This window comes from Nothobranchius furzeri, chromosome 1, assembly GCF_043380555.1.
Source record: "Nothobranchius furzeri strain GRZ-AD chromosome 1, NfurGRZ-RIMD1, whole genome shotgun sequence".
Taxonomy (NCBI): Eukaryota; Metazoa; Chordata; class Actinopteri; order Cyprinodontiformes; family Nothobranchiidae; genus Nothobranchius; species Nothobranchius furzeri.
Genome location: NC_091741.1, coordinates 100,059,590 through 100,079,139, shown reverse-complemented (window position 1 = coordinate 100,079,139; position 19,550 = coordinate 100,059,590). Strand labels below are relative to the sequence as shown.

At 42.6% G+C, this 19,550-nt stretch overlaps 1 protein-coding gene across 4 annotated transcripts in view; it reads right to left on the bottom strand.

The window, feature by feature from the left end:
• frmpd3 (FERM and PDZ domain containing 3) overlaps window positions 1-19,550 on the bottom strand; it is a 186,320-nt gene that overhangs the window by 137,362 nt on the left and 29,408 nt on the right. The gene's annotated exons all lie outside the window — the stretch shown is intronic.

Here is a 19,550-nt window from a genome sequence, read left to right as displayed (position 1 = left end):
AAAAACACTTGTGAACTGGAAATAGATGATAACTGTGATGACTTACGCAAACAAATCGCTGAGCTCAGGAGCCAAATTGCACAGCTTAAGGTTAACAACACAGATAAAAAGGCAAAGAAAACTCAAAAAGAGTCAAAACCCCGTGTGGGGACTAAAATTCCAGATGAGCCCAAACAGATTCAGCAGATAACAGCAGTGGTGCCCAGACCAAAGCCTGGATACTGTTTTAAGTGCGGAGAAGATGGGCACATAGCTTCTAGCTGTAGCAACGAGCCAAATCCAGCACTAGTTGCAACTAAAAGACTTGCTCTTAGACAGAAGCAGCGCGAGTGGGAGATGTCAAAGCCAATTGCTCAGTCTCCTCCTTTAAACCGGTAGAAGCTCCTATCGTGGGACAGATAGGTGCTAAAGTAGAACCAAGTCCCTCTAAGGAAAGGACAGAGAGACTTTTTTGCAAGCCAGTTCATGCTCATTCAGTGCCAAAACTTCCCAAAAGATTAGTGGGTGGGCGATGCACAGCTACAGTCTCAGTTAACAGTGTTGAATGTAATTGTTTACTGGATTCAGGGTCCCAGGTAACCACCATTGCCAATTCTTTTTACCAAGAACACTTACCTGACCTCTCAATTAAACCCATCAGTAATCTGTTAGAAGTCGAGGGCGCAAACGGTCAAGCAGTTCCTTATTTAGGATACATAGAGATAAGTGTCACATTTCCAAAAGAGCTCGATCAGTCTGGACTTGAGTTACCTACCCTTGCGTTAGTGGTTCCGGATATAAGCTCAAACTCTGATACACCACTACTCATTGGCACAAACACACTCGATCCTTTGTATGAGCAATTGTCTGCCAATAACTTACCTGATTCCAAGGCACTCTCTTATGGGTACCAACACGTGCTAAAAGCCTTAGCAGTCAGAAAAAAACAAAGCAAAGATGGACGAGTTGGTGTGGTGAAGCTTCGAGGGAGAACCCAAGAAGTTCTCCCTGCAAATAAAAAACTGTTACTAGAAGGGTTTATGCAACCCAGCCAAAACAAGCATGAGCCTTATGCACTCATTGAACAACCCACCAATGGTTCTCTACCAGGGGGTATAATTGTAGACTGTTGCCTCATTTCCTTACCTTCACATGGTCCATACAAAGTACCTGTTGTACTAAGAAACGAAACTAACCATGACATCACATTACCCACTAACTGTGTGATCGCTGAGTTAGTTAAAGCCGATCGTGTTATGCCATATCCAGAACCTGACAAAAGTGATCAGAAAGTACTTGCGGCGTGTAGTTTGCAGCAACAGACTTCACCTTCAAACCCTCCTCTCAGTTTTGACTTCGGTACTTCGCCCTTGTCCGAAGAATGGAAAGGGAGGATCACCAACAAACTTAACACTTACTCCGATGTGTTTTCGCACCACGATCTTGATTTTGGTCATACACAACAGATAAGACATCACATCAACTTAAAAGACGAGACCCCATTCAAACAGAAATCTCGGCCGATCCATCCACATGATTATGAAGCCGTGAGAAAACATTTGGAAGCCCTCTTGGAAACCGGTATAATAAGAGAGTCGGAGTCTCCATTTGCCTCACCAATAGTGGTAGTTCGGAAAAAGAATGGTGAGGTACGTCTATGTATAGACTATAGAAAGCTTAATCTGCAAACCATTCGCGACGCATATGCCCTGCCTAACTTGGAGGAGTCCTTTTCTGCTCTCGCTGGATCACAGTGGTTTTCTGTGATGGACCTCAAGTCAGGTTACTATCAAATAGAGATGTGTGAAAAGGATAAACCTAAAACTGCTTTTGTTTGCCCGTTTGGGTTTTATGAATTTAACCGTATGCCACAAGGAATAACAAATGCTCCAAGCACTTTCCAACGGGTTATGGAAAAGTGTATGAAGGACATTAATCTGAAGGAAGTGTTAGTTTTCCTAGACGACTTGATCGTCTTTTCCAACTCCTTGGAAGAACACGAAACCAGACTTTCTCACGTTCTTGAACGGCTTAGAGAATACGGACTCAAGCTATCACCAGATAAGTGTCGTTTTTTCCAGACATCTGTGCGTTATCTTGGACATATAGTATCTCGAGATGGCATAAAAACCGATCCAGATAAGGTGGAAGCACTCAAAACATGGCCGAAGCCTCAGACTTTGAAGGAACTCCAATCTTTCTTAGGATTTACCGGTTATTACCGACGCTTCGTTAAAGATTACTCAAATATTGTCAAGCCACTAACATCTCTCACGGCTGGTTATCCACCCAAACGGAAAAACTTTAAAACACCACCATGTAGATCAAAGTACTTGAACCCCAAAGAACCCTTTGGGAATCGTTGGAGCCAAGACTGTGAGAAGTCCTTTCAAACTATTATTGAAAAACTTACCACTTCGCCAGTTTTTGGCTACGCTGACGCAAAACTCCCATATCTAGTACACACAGATGCTAGTACGACCGGACTCGGTGCAGCGCTATACCAAGTGCAAAACGGTGTCACACAGGTAATCGCTTATGCAAGTCGCGGTTTAAGCTCTAGTGAAACTAGGTACCCTGCGCACAAGTTGGAGTTTCTAGCCTTAAAGTGGGCCATAACAGATAAGTTTCATGACTATTTGTATGGGAACACATTCACTGTCATTACTGATAATAATCCGTTAACTTACCTCTTAACAACGGCAAAACTCGATGCAACGAGCTATCGTTGGCTAGCTGCGTTGTCCACCTATAATTTTGACATCAGATACCGTGCAGGGACACAGAACGTTGACGCGGATGGCCTGTCTAGGAGGCTGCATGATAAACCTGAAGACAACTCAAAATTCACTGAGGAATGCCAACGACTAGATGAGTTCCGATCTCATCTTTTATCCTCTGTCAAAGAAGTCGAGCTTCAACTTCAAGCCGAAGCAGTGAAGGCAACATGCCAAAAGCACATGGTCTTGGATGAGACTGATTCTCCTTGTGGTTTAGTTCAGTCACTTGCCATGTCTGCAGCGGCCATTCCAGACCTATTCCAGTTGGAAGACAATAGTGACAGTTTCTTTGCTGTGCCCAAGTATAACCATGCTGACCTTGTCTCCTTGCAGAGGAAAGATCCAACCATTGGCCGAGTCATTCAGCTGCTTATGACTGACAATAAACCGCCAACTGATACTATTGCAGAACCCCCGGTGGTTCTTAACCTTTTGAGAGAGTGGAAACGGTTTGAGTTTCAAAATGATTTACTGTACCGGAGACGCCAATTAGGACCAGAGACATCATTGCAGTTAGTCTTGCCTGATTCATTACGTTCAACAGTCATGCAAAGCCTACATGATGATATGGGGCATCTTGGGGTTGAACGTACGACAGATCTCATTCAGTCCCGTTTTTACTGGCCAAGAATGGCTAGTGATATCGAAATCAAAGTTAAAACTTGCGAAAGATGTATCCGTCGGAAGGCCCTCCCTGACAAAGCTGCTCCAATGGTGAGTATTACCACCACCAGACCTATGGAGTTAGTTTGCATGGATTTTCTCTCCATAGAACCAGACAGTAAGAACACTAAAGATGTCTTAGTGATTACAGACCATTTTACAAAGTATGCAGTGTCCATCCCAACCAAAGATCAGAAAGCCACCACCGTCGCGAAGAACCTGTGGGAACATTTTTTAGTCCACTACGGGTTTCCTGAGCGTCTTCATAGTGATCAGGGACGGGATTTCGAATCACGTACAATCAAGGAACTTTGTTCTTTACTTGGTATCCGTAAAGTCAGAACGAGCCCTTATCACCCTCGTGGCAACCCCGTTGAACGGTACAATCGTACATTACTCAGCATGTTGGGAACTTTACAAGCCACTGAGAAACATCACTGGCGCGATTTTGTAAAACCACTTACTCACTCGTACAATTGTACAAAAAATGACGTGACGGGATACTCTCCCTACGAGCTAATGTTCGGTAGGCAGCCTCGGTTGCCTATAGATATTGCCTTTGGGTTACCGCATTTGAACAAGCCCTCTATAACTCATTCTCAGTATGTTAAAGAACTGAAGAGTCATCTGGAACAGAGTTATGACATTGTCATAAAAAACTCTCAAAAAACAGCGAGGAAGAACAAAGAACGGTTCGACAGAAACATTCGTGAGTCCACACTAGGTGTGGGAGATCGTGTTTTAGTCCGAAATCTTCGCTTAAGAGAAAAGCATAAATTAGCAGACAAATGGGAGCAAACAGTGTATATAGTTCTCAAACAGATGGAAAACTTGCCAGCATACACTGTAAAACCAGAGAACGGAGAAGGACCCAACAGAACACTCCACAGAGATCTTTTACTGCCTTGTGGTTTTCTCTCTTCATTAGAAAATGAAACAGAACGCGTTACGAAACCTAGCAGACCTCATACAAGACAGAGTTCAGCCTTAGAACCTGACCCAGATGAGCCACTTGACGAAGAGGTAGATGAGTTTTATTACTCTGATCTTCCACAAGTGCTAAACCGACCATCCTATCAAATAGCGGTCACCTTGCCAAATAGGGAACTCATAGCAGATTCAGGACCAGTAAATAATATTCAACAACAAAACACACTATCCTTACACACAGGGGATCGCAAGGAACCAACCTTAGCTGGTAATGAAAATGCTGAATTGTCCTTACTTGACAAAGGCATCAACACCGAAACATTCTTACCTGACAGAATGAGTGAAACTGCGACATTCTTACCTGAAAGAGTGAAAGAAGCAGCAACATACTTACCTGAAAAAACGAAAAAAAACGAAGTATACTTACCTGACGTAGAAACGGGGGATGAAACTAACACAAACCTACCTCAATTGGATGGTGTCCTAAAGTCGCAGCAACGTGATGTAAGTTTTGAACCCATCATACACGATCAGACACATACATCTGAAAAGACCAAAGTCTTAGAGAATAGCTCATCAGCTCTGTCGGAAACAGAGAGCTCACTTCGTCCTGTCTCAGTTGAGAATCAAACCGAAACGGATGAGCATGATACTGTGCAACCAGAGATGTATGTCAGGAGATCTGAACGAAGTAGTCAGCCTCCTCAAAGACTAACTTACTCTCAATTGGGCAATCCACTAGTGACCGTAGTTAGGTCCCTTTTCCAAGGACTTAATAAAGCTTTTATTGACTCTCTTACTCAAGAAGTTGTGTACCCCGTAGAAACAATGCACAGGGACGTGCATGATATTTAATGGGGGAGGATGTAACCCAGAAGCTAGAACCTTAATGAGGTATTAACTAATTGGCTTACTAATATGATCCATCCTCAATTTAGATAAAATATAAAATATAAATTAAGGAAATTAACAATACTAATTAATAGATATCTAATTAACTAATAGATAATTTCATAATGAATTATTGGAAGGGTGAATAACTAAAATAACGAGTTTAATATTAAACATCGGTTAAAACAAGAATCTTGAACATCACTAACAGAAACAGAAGAGGAAAGCTGTATACTATTGGTCCAGGTGGGAATCTGAAATTTCATTGGCTGAGAGAAATAAGTCCCGCCTCCGCGAAATAAAACCGTGCGACGCAGCTGAGCGAGAGGAGAGACAAACGGCTGTGCAGCACGCAGATACAGAAAGCAAAGACTGAGCGGTTAGAGAGAGAGAGAGAGAGAGAGAGAAAAAAACAACGGTCGAGGCCGTGAAGAACCCTGATTTGGGTGCCGCATAGATAGAGGGAGAGGCGGACTTGACTCCTTCTAATAAGAGCTAGGAACTTGGAACCAACGCGGTGAGTAAAGAAAAAAGAAGAGAAAAAGCTAACGATGCAACTTAAAAAAAAAAAGGAAACTTAAATAGCTTATCAAATTAATTCCATTCTTATAGATTTGTGTGGAGACGACAGAGTGAACCAATCCTCTGTAGGAGGGAACCGTTGGAGCGCGTTGGTGAGTGAATGAGATTAAATTCAGTAAATTATTAAATTCAAAAAGCTAATTACAGCAACCGAGGTGACAGCAGTGGGCTGCTAGACGTTAGATCCCAGGAGTTAACATCTCAAACTACCAGTTAACGGTGGTAGGGCATATAGGAGTTAACGGCTCAAACCGCCAGTTAACGGCGGTACGGCATATGGGATTCCCAGGAGTTAACGGCTCAAACCGCCAGTTAATGGTGGTACGGCCTAGATGTACAAGGTCCTCAGGGGCGTTATAGCTAACACCATAGAATTAGCAATGCGTCCCTTAACCAAACATTTAATAATAAAAAAAATAGATAAATAAAAATAAATAAAAGCTAACTGATTAGGGAGGAATTATTTTACAAAGGTGGACCAAAGGACCAGAATTTATATTTTGTTGAATTTTGTTATAGAACATTTTATTTATTTATTTATTTATTTATTTATTTATTGTGTTACAGATATACAAGGTGTCACAATGCTGTATAGAAACACAACTAAATGTATCCTTGTTGTCATGAATGTATTTCTTGTTGAATAGTGTAGAGTAATAGAATCTAACTGAGCCTATTGAGCTGAACAATTGTTGTCATATGTAATTATATTTCCAGAGCTACTGAGAATTATTTTAATAGACAATCAAATTGATGTTATGTTAGTTGAACTGTGAACCCAAACATGATTGGCTATGCCAATAGAGTGAAGCATTTGTTTAAGTCTGTAAGACTTTATGCTGTGATGTGACGAGAAGGGTCGATGCCAACTCGCTAACAGTCCTGTTGTTTACAGGCTGGGTTTTTTTTTTCCTTGGGTTTGATCCCGACTCCTATGATCACTCACTTGGAACGAGAACTGGATTTCTTCCTGACGAGGGAGATGGCGAGCCTTAACCACTGAACGAACCAGGACATCTCAAGTAACTGAAGAGCAGACTGCTCTCTTCTGTGAACAATCTCAACGGTGTGGTAGGAAAAAATCGCACCACCGGACTCTGACTTTCACCCCAAGCGTGGGGATTTGACTTGACGCCGGCTGACTTGTGACTCATATGATCAAATCTCATACCGACCATTTTACTATTGTCGATTGTTTTCATCTGTTTTTATGTGTTATCTTTATGTGTTATATCTCCCATTATTATTAAAATTTAGTATATAAACCGTTTCATGCTATACCCGTGACTCCAGTCATTCTTAAACAACCTCCAATTCTCCCCGAACCTAATTATTGGCCCATTTGTTTATTTTTTCTTTTAATTATCTTATTGTATCCTGTAATCCGGTTACATGTACATATTCAATTCAATTCAAATCACAAGTAAACAGGGATCAGTTCATTAAGCCAATTAGCTAAAAGTTTCCCATGTAAGGAAACCCAGCAGACTGCATCATAATAAGCAAGTGTGTGGCAACAGTGGAGAGGAAAACCTCCAACAGAACCTGGCTCGGTGTGAGCAGCCGTCCACCGAATATTAGAAGAATTTTCTACTGCTCAGCAATAAGAAATGGTTTGAATGGTAAACAACCTGTATTTGTATAGCACTTTCTAGGATTCCACAACCCCCCAAGGTGCTTCACAACACAAATGGTAAAAATGGTGAATGGCCTGTATTTGATACAGCGCCTTCTAGAGTCCTAGAACCCCCCAAGGCGCTTTACAACACAATCAGTCATTCACCCATTCACACACACATTCACACACTGGTGGGGATGAGCTACAATGTAGCCACAGCTGCCCTGGGGCGCACTGACAGAGGCGAGGCTGCCGAGCACTGGCGCCACCAGTCCCTCCGACCACCACCAGCAGGCAACGTGGGTTAAGTGTCTTGCCCAAGGACACAACGACAGCGACAGACTGAGCGGGACTCGAACCAGCAACTTTCCGATTACGGGGCGAGCACTTAACTCCTGTGCCACCGTCGCCCCAATCAATCATCCACCCATTCACATGGTGGTGGTGATGAGCTACGATGTAGCCACAGCTGCCATGGGAAGCACTGACAGAGGTGAGGTGTGCCGTATACAGGTCCCTCTGACCACCACCAGCAGGCAAGGAGGGTTAAGTGTCTTGCTCAAGACACAACAGCAGCATTCCCTGGCGGGAGCTGGGATCAAACCTACAACCTTTCAATTGCTGGACAACCTGTTCTACCTCCTGAAACAACAGAGATGTCAATATTAATAGGAGCCATCCTTCCTGGGATGTGAACCTCAGTCTCCTTTCAGTGGATGACTTATCTCCTCAGTATCCAGAATTTGTTTCTGCATCTGTTTCTGTTATTTTGACAAACCTCACAAATGGTCCGTTTTGGCAGTCCGGTGTGAGGATGTGCTGGAATGAAGCACCAATAACAAATGACCAGATGAGTTGGAAGAAACCAAGTTTCCATGATGCATCATTCAAATAGAGTACTTGGGAAAATCATTTGCCTCCTTACAGATTTCCTCATCAGACAAAGATAACCTGAGTAAATACAAAATGCAGTTTTCAAATAAAAAGGTATCTAAGCCGGCCTGTCTCCATGGAAACAGCAAGTGTCCCCCAAACTAACGGCTTGTAAAACTGCTGGCAATAACGGCAGTCAAGTGTTTGTGATGACTGGTGATGCGTCTCCCACAACTGAGATCTGTTCAAAGGTCAAAGGTCAGATATTCTCCTGCTGGATTTTCTGATAGAAAACAGAATTGACCGTTCCAGTAAATACAGGAAGTGGCCCAGGTCCTGAAGCAGCAAAGCAGCCCCAGACCATCACACTAGCACCACCATGCTTGAGTGTTATGATGTTTTGTTGTTTTATGAAACATGGTCAGATTGATGCCCATTAAACAGGACTCAGCTTTGTAAAGGCCCATTTTGTTTCTACAGTCAGCTGTTTAGTGAGTTTTACTGTGGTGTCTTCTCTGTAACTTATTTTCATGTTTTCAGTCTACTTGTCATGTTAATGCATCACCTGGTCTCTTCTTCTCACCCAACGGTCAAATGCAAGCCTTCATTTGATGGCCCTTCAGCCAGCATAAAAAAATCACTTACTGCATCTGAACGCTCCGCTTACTAAAGTAAATGATGTATTTGAAACCCAGACACCTCTAGGTGGCCCACATCTCACTGACATAGTGTGCAGCTAATCTTGAAGAACCAATTATAATTCAGTACCATAAGCTCTAACTTAATACTTTATGCTTCAAAGACCACTGCTGTGACCTCTTAAAAAGTCAGGTCTATGGGAAAGCAGTAAAAGCATCGCATCATAACAGGCTTTGCCCAGCGGAAAGCTCGGGACCATCTACCACTCATCCACACATGGAGGGTCACAGAAACACTCTCTGAGGACATGTTTAAATGTGGAGCTCCGTGAAAATGTACAGGAAGGTGAGCACTTTAACAGAATAGATTTGATCATGAAAAACAGAGTGCAACCTTACCTGCAAATACTGTCAAATAAGTACTATTTGGTGTAATTTCTACCTAAATGATCAGATTTTTCTGCATCAGAGAATTTTTAAAAAGCATATTTCTTGCTCATACACATGCACAAGACAAACACAATAGATCACAGTGCGGTGATTTACAGACAGAAATGAGGTGTGATACACGAACTGTCTCGGCAGCGTAATGAGAAGCTTCTCCTTTCCATGTCAGGAAATTGTTCTCAATTCAACAAGATGATGTATCCTCTCTGATAACTCTGAAGTGATCTTCACATGCTGACGCACAGATAGGGCTTAATGACTCAAAGAGCGCTGGTCTATCTGAAATGAGAAATCCTATTGTGCTGGCATAAATGTGTAACATTACAGTCAAAGTTTGAGTCCTCTCTTGTAGGTGGAAAATGTTCTGGGGAGTCTGGCAGTGCAGCTGCAGTTTAATTAACGAGATTAGCTCCAGTTGTTTGTGTTTAAAGTCTGGCTGTTAAGGTTCCTAAATTTGTCCTCATTAACCAATGAAACAAGGTCCTACTTGGAACTGACAACAGACGAGTTTTACTTAGAAAGTGGGAAAATCGTGTAAGGCTGTCTAACTATATGCATGCCTTGTAATTCTCAATATTTGTGAGGTTTTACAAAACAGAGCATTATTCAAGCGGTCTTGAGTGCTTCAGGTGGAGGAACTTTTAAAAAGAAGCTTGACACTGCTCTGTATTTTTATGCTTTTACCTGCAATGTCCAGTTACAAGCCACTGATCTTTACTGCCAGCCCTGGAGCTGATGGGTAATATGCAAAGCAGCTCAGCCTGCATTCTGCAGAAACCATAAATTTTCTGCGACCAACTGGGAGGAGCTCATGAGGGCTGTGATTAAGAAATGAGGTGGTGTTGCTGGGAAGCTGTGTGTGTGAGTGTGTGTGTGCTCAGCATTCTCGTTGTGCATCTTTGGTGTCACGCTTTGAACGGCACTATTACGCTGAGATCATTAAGTGCACCTGCACTGGGTCATCAAAACCTACCTCTCATTATAACAAACAGACAAAATTTCATCTGTCTCGGTGTCTGCACGCACAATGCAGGCGAATCGAACGGGCACGCCTGGGATTCTGCGTCACCAGGAATGTTGAAGGTTGAGGTGAACATTGATTAGAGACAGCAGGGCAGGTCACGCCCCAACTCTGCATCAATAGATCAGAGTTGCCCTTTTACTCAGCGATGTTCCAGCTGTGATCGTGATTCCACAGCTGTCATGTCTGTGTTTGCTGTGATAAATACTTGGAGATAAAAATGGGACTTGTTCCTTTAAAGAATAAATTATTTTTCTTCATGTGAAGGGCAGGCGACAATTTAATACCAACCCAAAAACACAAACAAAAACCTGACCCCTCTTAAAGCTTCTTTCTGACACTCTTCTAATCCACTTGTTCACTTTAAGGAGACAACAACCAACATAAACATCAGTCCTACAATAAAACGTGGCTGCTCTGATGGAACTAGACTCTTCCAGAAAGAGAGAGAGCCCCTACAGGGTCCTCTAAGGGATGACCAGTGACTTTAAAAATGACCAGGCAAATCTTGTGACCTCACTTCATTGAAGAAAAAAAAAAGATTATATTTGAGAAGAAAATAACTTTCAATGAGAAAAAAAAAACTTGATGAATAACTGTTAATTATTACATCAGAGTCTGGATGGTTATGGTCTATCAGCTCAGGAAGGGAGTTCTCTAGTGGTGCATGTGTTACACCCCTGTAAAAGGGGAATAGAGAAAGAACCACACAGACACGGTGTGAGTTCAGCCGTTTCCACTGTATTAATCAATTTTCAGAACATAAGGAAAAACGTCTGCATTACAATTACTCTATGTGCAAGAAAATCATACAAAATAAAACTAAACCGCATTGCTTATTATCCTCCGGACTTATGCAAAGCAGTATGGACGACAAGATCTTTCTTCATATAAAAGATAAAAGCACAGTTTAGCTTTTTAACACCCTTTTTTAACCTCACTAGAAAATGTGGAGATATAATCTAGAACCTTCCCTACAGCCGCCATCATGAAACTCGGCCAGCAGGGGAACTACTCCAGCACATTGGACTTTCTAACCTGGCTTTATTTGCTCAGTTTTTCCTGCAAACATTTCCCTGGCCTTTCCCATGTTTAGAAAACATAAATAAAAATTTAAACGGATTACAGTCTGAGTTTTTACCTGTAAAAGGGGAATAGAGAAAGAACCACGCAGACACAGTGTGAGGTCAGCCGTTTCCACTGTATCAATGAATGAGTGGAAGCTCTGCGTTTCCCCTCGCTAGAGCCCTGCACGGGCCTAAAATCTGAGCATGTGTCCGGCCCGGCCCGAGGGGGTGGAGCCCCAGCCCGACCCGGTCCGAAAAGGTTTTCAGGATTCTCTGGCCCGACCCGAGTCCGAGCCCGACCTTTTTTTTAACCAACTAAATGATTTTTTTTTAATTGAACTTTTTCATTTACCAACTAAATGAAAACAAAGTGCGTCAATCCTGACCAATGTGTTAAAAGACGTGCAGGATCCGAACAATTTGTTTTTCCCTCGTTTACCCTCACAGAGATAACGGCGCACTGGCTCTGGTGGTAATCAAGTTAAATTTTATCTCTTTCCAACAATTTTCACAAGAAAACAGAACAGTTAAAAGCAGGGCTTGTGTTGACCGGATAGTTCCCGTATTTGACGGTTTATTTTGACGGAGAAAGAATAGAAAGAATTACCCCGACACATGCAGACGAACTGACATTTTATTCGTTACGCACAGCACAGGGATCGGGATGAGTATTATGGAGTTGGCAACTGATGTTGAAAAGAAGCTGAAACAAGGCCTTTATGACACAAAAACCAAAGCAAGGCAAGTCAGACATTTGGAGGAGTTTCTCCGGTCAGGTCTCTCTTAGAAAAGCGACCTCGATCACTGCCTGATTACAGAGGAGAATAGAATATGAAACGGCCTTGATTTCATTACCCCTTTAAGCACCACACATTAGCTCCTTTATGTATTTTATAAGAATTTTATAGTTTAAATAGCGAGGAGTTATTTGAAATCACATGCGCCGATGCGTCACTGGTGTTGGTGACGCATCAGCGTTAAAGGGTTAACAACTAAATGAAAACAAAGTGCGTCAATCCTGACCAATGTGTTAAAAGACGTGCAGGATCTGATCAATTTGTTTTTTCCTCATTTACCATCACGGAAAAACAGTTAAAAGCAGGGCTTGTGTTGTGTTGACCGGACAGTTCCCGTATTTGACGGTTTATTTTGACGGAGAAAGAATAGAAAGAATTACCCCGACGCATGCAGACGAACTGACACTTTATTCGTTACACACATCGCAGATGTAGCTAAAAGATTCCCATCTGAACATCTGAGCTGCTCAGCGCAGCTCGCTGTCAGCGCATATGTGCATAGCGAGCTAAAGATGTGGAGAGGGGTTTGGAGCGCATCGCAGAACCAGAGCGCATGCAGGAAGGTTCCTCCCACTGAAGCGAGTGTTTTCCAAACCCTGTCTCTCAGAGAGACTTGTCACTTAGAAAATGTTCCCTGATTATGAAACTTTGGCTGAATAGTGCTTGTTCCTGTCTCCAATGTGGCGACACATCCAGGAGCCGTCTGAGGAGAATCCCAGAATCTCACATCCTCGTCAGCTCAGAAAGCACATATGATTACGTACAAGCATGACCCGTCAACCCGGTCTCACAGTAAGACTGGGTTGGACCTGTTCAGGTTTACGCAGACAATCTTTACATTTAGAATTGACATACAGGTGTAAAATTAATGCAGTAAAATATAAAGCATTTTATTTAAATATCAATTCATTATTTTACAAACACAGAGAGCCGCATCAGAAGGATGGAAGAGCCTATCTGTCTGTGTGTGTGTGTGTGTGTGTGTGTGTGTGTGTGTGTGTGTGTGTGTGTGTGTGTGTGTGTGTGTGTGTGAGTGTGTTCATCCATACTTAGGACCATTTTGAACATTTTCACTACAATGCGAGGACATTTTTTTTGGTTCTCACTTTTTTTAGAAGCTACCAGAAGCTTACTATACCAGTTAGATGTATGGTGTGAATTAAGTTTTAGTTAAGGTTAGAGTTAGGAATAGATCAGCATTGGTTATGGTTAGGTTTGGGGTATGGGTTAGGCATAGTGGAATCACTAAAAGGAATGGAAGTCAATGGAGGCTCCTCACTATAATACAGGGGTGTCAAACATACGGCCCGCGGGCCAGATTCGGCCCGCAAGATGGTTGTGTAAACTTTATTTTCATACTTTACAATGTAGAGTGAAAATAAACTGAGCAAGTTTTCTCTGTAATGAGTATAAATAAAACAAAGCTGCGCTCAAGGCTCACACAAGAGCTTGAATCACATCCTGAAGTTGGCTACCACAGAATGTGACCTGATATTGATGTGCTGGTGAAAGCTAAAAGATGTTAAGTAAAATGAGTCAAATATACTTAAAGTGCTGCATTAAACTGATCTAGCCATGTGATCTGTAAGCTCTTTGAATCACTAAGGAATGTTTTATTTTATTTTATATTTTATTTTTATTTTTCCAAATTTTCAAGTACACTTCAGGTGTTGTACTATTTGGATACACTGTCCTCAGGCTCCAGCCTTGTTTTATATTGATTGTACTAAAACAAGGAAAACAATCTTAAGTTGTTTTTAATTTACCGGTCCGGCCCAAGTGGAACTAGATTTCCCTCAATGTGGCCCCTGAGCTAAAATGAGTTTGACACCCCTGCTATAATAGAAAGACAGGTGTGTGTGTGTGTGTGTGTGTGTGTGTGTGTGTGTGTGTGTGTGTGTGTGTGTGTGTGTGTGTGTGTGTGTGTGTGTGTGTGTGTGTGTGTGTGTGTGTGTGTGTGTGTGTGCTCTGTCTTCTCGATCCCCAGTGAGTCGTGGTGGATGGCTGCTTATACTGAGCCAGGATTCTCTGGAGGTTTCTTCCTGTTAAAAGGGTGTTTTCCTCTCCACTGTCGCTGCATGCTTGCTTAGTATGAGGATTGCTGTAACGTCACTGACACTAGTCAGTGACTTGATGCCATTTGCTGGGTTCCTTATACAGGAAACTTTTTACTGATTGGCTTAATGAACTGAACTCAGTGCACTAATAAGAAGGTTTAATTGGAACGTTTACTTCATAAATTGCCATAAGATGACTACTGTGATGCGATGCTTTATAAATAAAGTGAACTGAATTGATTGTACAGGTTATATAAAAATGTCTCTCTCTCCTGGATGAGAAGGTTTGCTGGTTCTGCCCTAGCTTCTTCAGTCTTAAACAAAGGTTAAATTAAAGATAATAAATCTGATGGTTAATAGCCACCTTGGGACAATCCTGACCACTGCTGGATCATCACAGATTTAATGAAGTTTTGTATTTATGATGAAACGATTTAATATCAGGTTTAGAAAATTTTTTATTTCAAAATAAGCTATGTAATTAAACCTTTAGCATCAGTTCCTTTAAAAAACATAGTTTTGTTTCTGATGTATGAACATTATTTTAATCAGATTTCAGCTTTAATGACTTTAACCTCTCACCAGAAATCTGTATGTAAATGCTTTTTATTCTCTCAGCACTGTGAAAATGCAAAACACGTCTGATCCTTTACTTCTAATGTGGTTTTAGTGTTGTGGCAGGTGTTATTGTATGTTTTATAAATGCACTAGTGTAACCAGTGCATCTTGGTATCTGTGTATGGGTAAAACATGCACCTTAAAGGAAACACAAAGCATCTCCAGGATAAAATCTAGACGAAAACAGATTCACATCCTTAAGCCAAAATATTCCAAACCAAAGTGCTCAGGCATGTATATCTATTAACTACAGGACCATATAATATAAGCTATATTTAGTTTAAGTGGTAAAGTGATAATTTTGCAGCTGCTGTGACGGATGTTCTATAATATCTGCAGCCATAAATATTAATGAAACAGTCTGCAGCGGCAGCTATTACATATTACTCTATGGAGTTGGCTGCTATTGGTTCAGGGACTCTCATTTAGAAGTTTGGTACTTTTTAAATTCAGAATATAAATATGAAAAATTACAATAAAATAAAGAAATAAATCCTTTAACAGTTTTTCTTTATCACTGACAATTATTGAGACGAAAGAAAGACAATCACCTCTTTCACGTGAAGTAATTTAGGAGAAATGTAGTAGAGTTAAAAGAATAACGTCATAAAATGAGCTAAATTGAAAGTGTCCGAAAGGTCCGTCTGGCAAAGACAAATCAGAGATTGGACACTTACATACAAAAGCAGACAGAAGGAATAATCTACTTTAGATGTGGTGTGGTAAACATGCATGTGGTGTGGTAAACATGCAGACTGCTGATGGGTATGTACATGATTCTCTTTGTGATGAGCTGGAATGTACGTAATACACCTAGTCATCTGTGAGTACATGTGTGGATGAAAAAGATCTCAGCAAAACTGAAATTTAAAAAGGCAGGCTGGACGCCAAAAAGGCACATTGCTGCCACAACAACCAACACAGCCAAACCAGCGCCACCTGCCGCGCTCAACAAAACAAACGTACCCCACCCCCACCCCCACCCCCACCACCACCACCACCACCAGCAGCAGCACTCACCCCAGTAAACATACACACACAACCTCATAAGAAAACTTAAGCCGGGCGTACACTGTGCGACTTTTTCACTTTTTTGAGCCGATTTTCCACTCGTGCGAGAATCCATGACATCGGGGCGAGTTTTGCGCTGAGCGGTCGTGTAGTGTACAGGGGGTTACGAGAGGCGATTAACACCACGTGACCAGCTGCCGATCAGCAGTTGTGAGGTCGCACGGACTTCTGGCGTGTTTAAAATTTTGCTCGTCCCTCATGAGGGTATCGCACTTTTGAAGCAGCACTGCGAGCAGCTGCGAACCAAAAAGTATCAGAACTGCTCACGGCGCATGCACAATCCAGCATCAACACCGCTCGCTATTTCCCTAATAACACACGCTGTTCGTTTTTATTTCTACACGTTTTTTTACTCACAAAGATTGTCAAGAAAGCGTGTTTGTCGTGTTCATGTCAAATTAAACTGATCACAAAACACAGATTTACTTTCTTTATTTCGTTTTCCTCATCCAACCCCCATAAATCCCTGTGTGTCCTCCTGCAGCACTCCCGAAGGACAACAGGCAAGACAAGACAAAAAAGTCTGACGTGTTGAGTAAAAACTGCTATTTTTAGCATATTTTTAGGGCCGACGTGTTGCTACCAGACGTACAGTGTGAGCAGTCAGGTCGCATACGAGAACTGGGTTGTGCAGTGTGAGCACATGACTCGTGAGATCTGCTCTGCGAGGAAGTCGTACAGTTTGAGCTGAAGCTGAGTGCTACGAGTGAAAAAGTCGCACAGTGTACGCCCGGCTTTACCCCACTACCACCACCCCACCTCCACCACCCCCATCACCCACATTCTTCACCAAGGACGTACCATTACCCGCAGCAAATCCAGACCCCCCAACCCCGCGCGAACACGCAGTCCCCCAAACCTCCTCGGGGGACACGTCACCAAACTCCAAAATGGTCTCTGCAGCATCAGTCACCTCACGTGCGACATCCGACTTGTTGGTTGCTACATGCTTCACCCTCCACAAGGCCTCTACAAGAAAGACCAAAAACTCCCTTTTATCCCTCACCACCACCACACCCGCCCCCTCGTCCACACCACCAGTGGATTGAGGCCCCGAACCTAACCCACCACCACTCTTAGCCCCAATACGAAGCACTGCCTCTGCATAAGACAACTTATGCTCCGCCTGAAACTTTTCCACCTCCGACCTTTATGCCACACAACCCCTAAAAGCAGCCTAATGGGCCCCACCACAATTACAGCAGTGGAACGGCTGATCACAGTGCTCGCCCTCATTGTTTGCAATCAATGGCCCACATTTGTGGGAGTATTTGGTAGTTTGGTATCTGATAGAAAATGTTGGTTCTGAAAGGAAACTAAAGGTTTTCTGACAAATGCAGGGGGAGGTGGTCCTGCGTTTGACACCTTTGGGGTAGGTGTCCAAGAGGGCAGTCTTTACCTGCTTAATGGCTTTCTCAGCTTTGGCCCCTAAGCTGTGGAATGACCTTCCACTCATGGTCTGACAAGCACCCTCACTGCTGGTTTTTAAGTCGGATGAAGATTCACATTTATTCAGTAGCGGTTCCTCAACGCATGAGTTAGCCACATTGGTAGACAATTTTAGGCAACTTAGCTCATTTTTATCCAGTTGTATTTGACTTATTTTATCTTGTATTTAATTGACATTCTTTGCTTTTGTTTCCTGTTTTTGTTTGTTTTATGTATATTTAAAAAATAAACAATCAATGATGAACAAGAGTCTGCTTCTAGACCTGCAGAAGAAGAAAAAAAGAAAAACAACACACAACAACACAACAGGAGCAAGCTATCACTGCATCAATTTGATGAAGAAATATAAAATCAACATCGTTTTACTGAACAATCAAACGATAATAGATCTCAGTGCATTAAGTGCCAACCACAGCCGTAAGCTCTAATTTCCCTCTGGGATTAATAAAGTATCTTTGAATTTTAATTTGAATTGAAGGCATGTGTTGGATGTGCCCAAGTCCATACTTATGAGAGCACCATGTGAGCACCTGTGTGTGTACATGAGCTTGTTTATGTAAGGTTTCTCCATAGGAGCATCCAAAAGAGTGTGAGGGGCCACAGATCTGCCCCCCAAAGATATGTAGGAGATGGAAGGAGCTCCAGGTCTCAGAGATCCAGGAGCTGCCCCAGAGCGCAGGGACCCAAGGGAGAGTGCAACCACAAAAGCCCCTGCCCCACCAAGAGGTGCAGAGGATCGCCCCGGGGGGTCACAACCAGCAGCCGGCAGGATTCCGGGGGATATCAGCGGCAAACCCACAGGCCCACCCGCAGCCTCCCACATCCAAGTAAGCTGAGCCCGGAACCCACGACTCAGGACCCAGAGGCGACCAGACCCGCTGGGGACCCAACAGAGCCCAGGGACTCAGATCCCACCAGGCAGCCACCGAGATTAATCAGGCAGACGCCAAAAATCTTAAACCCCCTGACCCAGGAGCCGCAAACTCTCAGGCAGACCAAGGCGCCACACTCCACACCAAGTGTGGCAGGGGGAGGGTAGGCGAAGATGTGCAGCAGCAAAACCATTATGTGGTTTTCTCTTGCAGCGCTATGGCTGATTTCTTGACGGTATATTTTGCTTCTTGTTTTGTGGTTCTCGTGTGTATTTTACTGGTTTACTGCCTGCATATGAACAGAAAAGGGGTCCTCAGTAACTCCAATGGTACTCTGACAAAGGCAACAGGAAGCAGCCGAAACTGTGAGCTGAAAGTTAGGGAATACAACTTTTACTACTCTGTGCATAAATAGGTATCAAAAGAAACACAGAATGAACTCAAATATCTTTAAAAAGAGTAGTAGTTAGCTTTTTCTGTTTACTAGCCGTCAATAAAAAACACAAGTAGAAGAAAAAGTAAGTTTACTTTTTGTTGGCAGCATGGCGGAGCCTGGAAGTAAAAGTCAGATAATTATGTCTTTGGAGGTGAAGCAAAGAGCTAAAACCAGAGTGAACACTGGCCTACACTCGTTTGAGAAAGCTGAAGGAGGCTATGAAACCACAGGCTGATAGTGACCTTGCTTTTTTGCTAATGGACTTGTAAGTAATAATATTTGTTCTCCGACAGTGTGCATCATTTCAATTGGTGGGTTATTTAGTATCAGTTGACTCATGTTAGCATTAGTTTGTTGGTAGCGTTAGCTACAGCAAGCAGCTTCAGGGCTGTTTATGAGAGTTGTAATGTCACTTCGGACCAGTAGGGTGTAGGAAACAGTTTAGTGTCACTTTAAGGCTTGTGTTTTCAGACGTGAGTGTCTCATGTACCCCTCCCTTGGCTGACTTCTCTCTACACAAATAAGAAATCAGGACGTTGACTCCAGCTGTTAAAAACAAGAATGTAATGCTACTCCACCAAGGCTCAAAACTGATTCCTGTAAACGACATAATCACACAGGCGTTCTTTAAACATATCCTGTTGAAATATAATATCCAATTTTGTTGTTGATACAATAAAATTTGGGGCCAGATCTAGACCATTCTACCATTTGGTGGCATGAGTAATTTGTCACAGGAACAAGTGACATTCAGCTGTGAT